General features: G+C 46.0%; 1 non-coding gene across 1 annotated transcript; it reads right to left on the reverse strand.

The window, feature by feature from the left end:
* Nucleotides 1-5,363: 5,363 nt before the first annotated feature.
* Nucleotides 5,364-5,480, reverse strand: LOC126494543 (U5 spliceosomal RNA). Its single transcript, XR_007590031.1, has one exon. It is a non-coding gene; the product is annotated as a U5 spliceosomal RNA (small nuclear RNA).
* Nucleotides 5,481-7,551: the final 2,071 nt, after the last annotated feature.

Consider the following 7,551-nt stretch of genomic DNA (forward strand, 5'->3'; position numbering starts at 1 on the left):
CTTTTTGTTTTTTTTGAGACAGGGTTTCTCTGTAGCTTTGGAGCCTGCCCTGGAACTAGCTCTTGTAGACCAGGCTGGCCTAGAACTCACAGAGATCCGCCTGCCTCTGCCTCCCGAGTGCTGGGATTAAAGGCGTGCGCCACAACTGACTGGCGTCCAGGCAGATTCTATACTGTAGTTATACCTGATAAACGGTCCTCAACTTCTCAGAGATCTGAGGAATATGGCATTTAAATATTTATTTAAAAAAACTTTTCATAAGAAAAAGACAGGTTGGCTCCTAGCAGCAGCACTCTACTTCCTCCAAAGAAGACAAAAGACAAATGGGCACAAAACAATGTCCATCCACAATTTGCTTCAACTGCCAAGTGGTGACCACTGAATAAAACTGTTTTTCATCTAAACTGAACATCTCCAGACAGTAGACAGAATCGCTAGAATTGACAGCCTAGCTGCTCTGGTGAAGATAGGCTTGTCTTCCTACTGATTTCCTAGCCCACAGGATCTTCTGGAGCCTGGCAGGCCCTGCACTAAACAGCAAAAGAAAAATACGACCATTGGCGACCATGGAGAACCGTGAGGAGTAGCTCTAGGTGCCAACCAAGTAAGTTCTCTGCCGTTTTTTAATCAATAACTCGAGTAAATTTTATCCTTCTCAAAGACCTCTGATGCAGTTTGAGAGCTGAGAGGTTTTGTCAGTTTAAAGAACAACTATACCAAACAAATTTCAGTAAAATACAAATACAAGTTATTAAGGCATGTACCTGCCAGTTATAAAGGTGTGAGGACAAGTGCATGCTATCAAATTTCTCTCTCACACTGTTTTTCATAGTCTTGAAGATACTTTTCATTATGCAAAAAATATTTGTCACAGTCATTCTGCTATAAATATGCTGCTCTTTAAATTTCCACAAACCCAAAGAATTCTTGTGAGTTCCAGGGAGCCGAATTGAAGGACCCACCTTAAACAGGTCAGATACACCCCTCCCAATTCCCTGGTCCTAATTTTTTTTCCCTAAATGTTACTTTGTCCTCTGTTCTGCCAATACCTTAAACAGGTCTAAGAGACACCAGGTATTTCCAAATCACAAACACTGGACAGGAACAAAGAGACCAACAACTCCAGGATGTGACCAGCACCCAGCTTTCTCAGGTTCCCCACAAGACGACACCCACAAATAAACAGGAAGCAGTCTTGAGATTCTGCCCTGCCATCCCAATTCCTTAATTCCTTTAACCTTTTATGCCTAGCCGCCCGCCTTTTTTTTTTTTTTTTTTGAGACAGGGTTTCTCCGTAACTTTTGGTTCCTGTCCTGGAACTAGCTCTTGTAGACCAGGCTGGCCTGGAACTCACAGAGATCAATCAGCCTGCCTCTGCCTCCCAAGTGCTGGGATTAAAGGCGTGCGCCACCACCGCCTGGCTCTCCTGCCTTTGTATTATAAAAAATAGATGGGAATGTAATGGTCTGTTCTGTCCCTTTAAGAGAAAAGCACTGTCCACTACCTCTACAAGTCTACCACAGAGGCAGGTGGACCTTTCTTCGGCTTGCAGTCTGAGCTCCTTTCTTTTCCATCTCTCTTCCAAAGAGGTAGCTGCTGCCGTAACTCCTCTCACCCCTCTTTGTTTCTCTCTCTCTGCCCCTCTGCTCTTCTCTCTTCTCCCCTTTTTCCTTTTCCCTCCATAACCTACTGAATAAATATCCAACCTCACTCTGCATGGCATCCCTATCAGTCTGTTTCTCACTTGACTTGGCTGCAGCTCCTCGTGAGACAGGTCTCTTACCTACTGCTTGGCTCCCTGCCTGGCATTCTCTGCCACTCATGGCCTACAGATCAATTGGGGAACAGGGCTGTTTTACTTTTGCCATAACACACTGTAAGGCAAGCAGGTGCAAAGGCCTCTTAAGAAACAAGCTCCTCCCACTCCTGATCTATGTCTTCCCACTATGCAAGCAGCACTCCTTCTCTCTCTCCCTCTCCTCTCTTGTCCCTCCCTCCCTCCCTCCCTCTTTCCCTCTCTGTCTCTGTGTCTCTCCCTTCCCTTCCCCAATACCCTCTTCTCAATACAACTCCACAGTCAAGCTCTCTCTGCATGCCATATTCTGTCACCCACTGATATCCCCAACCCACTATGGGACACTACAAATGTCCCTCTTGCACTGTATTTTGCAATCAGTTCTTCTACCATGTGGATCGCAGAACCAAACTTGGGTCTTCAGCCATGGAGGCAAGCATCCTTACTTGCTGAGCCATTTCACAGGCCCTTGGAAGGCCTGGAAGGCTCTTTTATCTCTATCTCTCTTTCCTCTCTGTCTGTCTTTCTCTCTGTCTCTCTCTCTGTCTCTCTCTCTCTGTCTCTCTCTCTCTCTCTCTCTCTCTCTCTCTCTCTCTCTCTCTCTTTCTGTCTCTCTCTCTCCAGGGTCTATAGACCTGGCTGCCTTGAAACTGAATTTATAGACCACACTGGCCTTGAACTCACAGAACTCCAACTGCTTATCCTTCCAAGATTATAGCTGTGTGCCAGCACACCAGGCTGGAACATGGCAGTGGTTGTGAGGACACTCAGCAGCCAGAAGCAAAGGCCCCATAATGAAGAGCTGAGGCTTCCTGTACGTACCATTGCCTGTACTGTCTTCCAAGGCCTTGGAGAGAGTCACATGGCCACGTGGGGAGTGATCTATCAGCCCAGCCTTCAGAGGGCAGCAGTCTGGCTGGTATCTTTGCCTGGAAAACCTCACAAAAGATCCCGAGTCAGAGCTGGGTATGGTGATGCACACCTGTATTCCCAGCATTTAGGAGCCAAAGGCAGGAGGATTGGGAAGCCAGCCTGGGTTTCAAAACAAGAGACAAAATGGGGGGTGGGGGGGGAGAGACAGAGAGATGGCTCAGAGGTTAAGAGCACTGACTGCTCTCCCTGAGGACTCAAGCTCAATTCCCAGCATCCACATGGCAGCTAATAAATGTCTCTCACAAGATCTGGCACCCTCACACAGACATATACGCAGGCAAAATACCAATGCAAATGAAATAACAGTAAATCAGTTTTTAAAAAGGAAGAAACCTAATGCTCAGTGAAGTTCTTGTCAGATTCCTAGCCCATAAACACTAAGGTACAGAAATTCTTACTAGCCAGATGTAATCACACAGGCTCGTAATCCCAGCATTCTGGAAGCTGAGGCCATAGGATCAAGGGTTTGAGGTCAGCCTGGGATACATAGTGAGTTCAAGGGCCAGCCTGGGCTACATAGTGAGAGCTTTACTGTCTCTCACTACATTTTAGGGATGGTTTTTATTACAGAAATAGATACCTAATTCAGACAAACAGATTTAACAGCGTTTGCAGTGAAATCTGCAAAAGCTTTTGCATGGCCCCTGACTGCCCATTCTTAGCAGCTAGTATGAGGGTGTCAGGGTCATAGACATGGAGGAAAGGCCAGCACCAGGCAGAAAGGGGGCACTGAAGAAGGGGCCCTTGGGATTGGGAGAGGGTGGCTTCTGCCACCGATATGAACTGCTAAACCTTGTACAAATCCTTGAAGGACGTGTGTCTCTAGTAAATCAGCGATTTGGTGAATGGTCATTCATCAAGCTGGTCATTTGGTCCACTGACTTTTGGCCAGCATGAAGCTGACACAGTGAGCGACAGTGGATCAGTGTGCTCCTAACCAAGGATACATTTCATTTTATGTCCCGAGGCAGCAGGTAGTGGGCTGTTTGTAAAAGACACTCACGGTTTTATGCATCTTTCCTTTTTATTTTTCTTTTATTCTTTTTTTTCTTTATTTTTATTTTTGAGACAGGGTTTGGCTGTGTAGCCGTGGCTGTCCTGGAGCTCACTAGGCGAGCCAGTTTGACTTCAAACTCACAAAGATACACTCACCTGCCTCTGCCTCCTGAGTGCTAGGATTAAAAGCATATATCACTTTTTTTTTTTTACAGTACTAGATAACAAGGCACCATTGAGGCACACCTCCCTTCTTTTAAGATTCCTGATCGAGTTCATTAATTTCTCTTACACTTTTTTTTTTAAGTACTGGAGAGACTCGGCTGTTATAAGCCCTGGCTGCTATTTCAGAAGATCTGGGTTCAGCTACCAGCACACACAGGGCAACTCACAACCGTCTATAAATCCAGTTCTAGGGGGATCCAGTACCCTCTTTTGCCCTCCACTGGCACCAAGCATACTTACATGCAAAACACACGTATCATAAAATAAAAACTATTAATTTGATTTTCATTTATTTCCATGTGCCTTTAATCTTGATATTAATCTTGAAAAACCAAAATAGGCAGACTTTGTGAGTTCTAGGACTACATAGTGAGATACTCTCTCCAAAAATGAACGAAAATGAAAGTAAAAACTGATGTATTGTGTGTGTTTATTTTGTGCACATGCCACAGAGTGCGGTGGAGGTCAAAGGACAAATTGTAGGAGACAGCTCTGTCCTTCCGTGTGGACAAGGGATGGAACTCGGGCTGACAAGCTTGGTGGCATGTGTCCTTACCTACGGAGCCAATCACCAGCCCTGTTTTCTGTTTTGTTTGTTGTTCTGAGAGGGTCTCACTGTTTCACTCAGGAGGCTGGCTTCACGCTGTGCAGCCTCTCCTGTCTCTACCCTAGGGACGGGACTCATTGGATTTTCTCTCTATAAACTGCTGGTTATGATAAGTCCTCCCTTGTCAACATTTCCTGGAATAGCAATCTTTCCGAGAGGAAAGTGACATTTTTCTCTTCAAAGCAGTTATAAATGGAGATAAATTCTTTGGAGAAGTCCTTTCTTGATTCTGATTTTCGCGTTCTTAAGTGGAAGGTCATTGAACGAAAAATTTCAACTTCAGTGCCATAAAAGCACTGAAAAGTAGTGAGCTTTACGTGTTGGCACCTCCCTGGCTTGCTTTTTATCCTTCTGAGTGAAGAGGTTCAGGGACAGGAGACAGAACTCCAGGAGCAGGCTAAGAAGGCCCTGACCACAGTCCAGCTTTTTTCCCCACACACGGGCATCCTCACCCCCTACCCTGCACATGAGGAAACTACAATAACATTAAGCCACCAGGGCAGGGAACAGTCCCGAACTACAACACCACTCAAAACGACTATCGACTGTGATCAATGCTATGATGCCAGTAGGATACAGCGTCAGGAGGCCGTCCTTCACTGCTCCTAAGAGAGTCATTGAGAAGTAACCCTTTCAGAAAGGTATTTTAGCTTAGTAGATAAACAGTAACATACACAAAATGAAGAAAGCTATGCGGCAAACCACACCGTTGAGTGCGTATAAAAAGTGCTTTGTTTTCATGAATAGGAACAGAAGAGATGACATAAAGAAGGTGAAATAAGTGCTTTCTTCAAAACAAAGATTAATAGTCCTGTAGAGACAGGACCTCAAAAAAATTAGGTTAAGACTCAGAGTTGTTCCTCTCCACGGAAATCTTTAGTAAAAGGCGAAAGATTTATACGATCTGAAGAGAAACCAGAGTATACAAACACAGCCCCGCCTACCCTTCTCGGTCGACTCCAGCTCCTAGATAACCGATGGGCGCTAGCCCCACGAAGTAAGTGATGACGCCTGGTTTCCTCTCACGCACGTCTCCCAAACGCACATCACTACGAAAAAAAAAAAGCGAGAAAGAGAAGACAAAAGCGCTTACACGTTTAAATTTCGCACTAACCTGCGTGCAGTGCATTGTGGGTATGTAAATAACACTGGTTTACCAACCTCGGGTGTCCGGAAATGGAGATTTCATTTTCCCGGAGTAAATGTTGGGCCGACGCCAGCGGGCAGCGCAGAAACCAGATTCATGGGACTCTAAACGCCCGGCCCCGCTATAAAAATCTGGTTTTATAATTTACACCAAGTAAAAGTTCTTTTTCTGTTTTTCGGGAGGAGATATTTTGATTTTGCGTCTTGAAATTTTGAGACGGTGTCCCGAACGTCCCCCAGGCTGGCCTTGAACTCAGTTGGGCCTGGGAAAATGAGCGCGATTCTCTTTGCCTCAGGCTCAATGAGGGCAGCCATTAGGGAGTCTCGTGTATCCCAGGCTAGCAACTTGCCTCATCACCCGGGACGATCTTGAATTCGTGATCTCCTGCTTACTACTAAACGTTGTAATGACAGGCATGTGCCCCACATCAAGCTTAAAAATTCTCTTAATTGAAAATAAAATAAACAGCCCTCTGATGGCACATGTTTTTAATCCCAGTACTCGGGAAGCCGAGGTAGGTTGATCTCGGTGAGTTCGAGGCCAGCCTGCTCTAAAGAGTGAGTTCCAGGAGAGGCTCCAAAGCTACAGAGAAATCCTGTCTCGAAAAAAGGAAAAAAGAAATTCCAGTTGCTAACCTATAATGAAGGTGACAATGACAGTGTCTGCCTTAGAATATTGGGAGGATTTAGCCACAGAGCCCTTCTGAACTGATTCCAGAGGGAAAGACCATGCATTGAGGGTTGGGAATGTGGGTGAATAAGATGCTCTCTCTCACTGAGTGTCATAGGGTAACACAGGAAGGTCTGCTGTGGTGGTGCGTACCTTTTCTCAGTGCTCAGAAGGCAGGGGCAGGCAGATATGGATGGGCTTGAGGCTAGCCTGCTTCACATAGTGAGTTCTAGGCTAGCCAGGTCTACATAGTGAGAGCCTGTCAAAACAATATATATATGTATACACACACACACACACACACACACACACACACACACATCTTTTTCCTTTAAAGAATACTTGTGCCTTGCAGTGGTGTTGCACACCTTTAATCCCAGCACTTGGGTAGCAGAGATCTCTGTGAGTTCCAGGTCAGCCTGATATGCACAGTGAATTCCAGGACAGTTAGAGCTGCATAGTGAGACCAAAAAAATTGTGTGTGTGTGTATGTGTGTGTGTGTGTGTGTGAGGAGGGAGGAAGCGCCTGAGTGTCATGGTGCACATGTGTCCCGTGTGAGGATTTCAGGACAAGCGCGGGGAGCTGTTTCTGCCCTTCCGCCTTATTGAAATAGGGTCTTTCCTTTCCACTGACATAGTCCTCCATGCCTGCTAGCTTGGGAGGCTCTGGGTGAGTCTCCTGTCTTCATCTTCCATCTTTATTTAGGAATGCTGGAATTATAGATCTTCTGCCTGCCCACACAGAGTCTGTGGCCAACCTGTATTAAATAGAGAGACCCTTTATCACAGAGAGAGAATGGGGCAACGGTAGCACCATCTTTAATTCCAGTACTCAGAAGGCAGAGGTAGGTGGATCTGGGGTTGAGGGACAGCCTGGCCTACAAAGCAAGTTCCAGGACAGCCAGGACACTCTGTCTAGGGAGAGAGAGAACAAGTATGTGTGAGATCTGTACAAGTGGGGAGGAGACAGCTTCATCAATGACCTCACATGTTACTGTATTACTCCACTGAGCCACATCTCTGTCTCTAAAGCCTCTTTTAAGATCTTACTCCAGCTGGGCAGTGGTGGCGCATGCCTTTAATCCCAGCACTCGGAAGGCAGAGGTAGGCGGATCTCTGTGAGTTCAAGGCCAGCCTGGACTACAAGAGCTAGTTCCAGGACAGGAACCAAAAAAGCTA

Source organism: Alexandromys fortis, unplaced genomic scaffold (assembly GCF_014885135.2).
Source record: "Alexandromys fortis isolate MF-2015 unplaced genomic scaffold, M_Fortis_MF-2015_v1.1 scaffold_302, whole genome shotgun sequence".
Classification (NCBI taxonomy): Eukaryota; Metazoa; Chordata; class Mammalia; order Rodentia; family Cricetidae; genus Alexandromys; species Alexandromys fortis.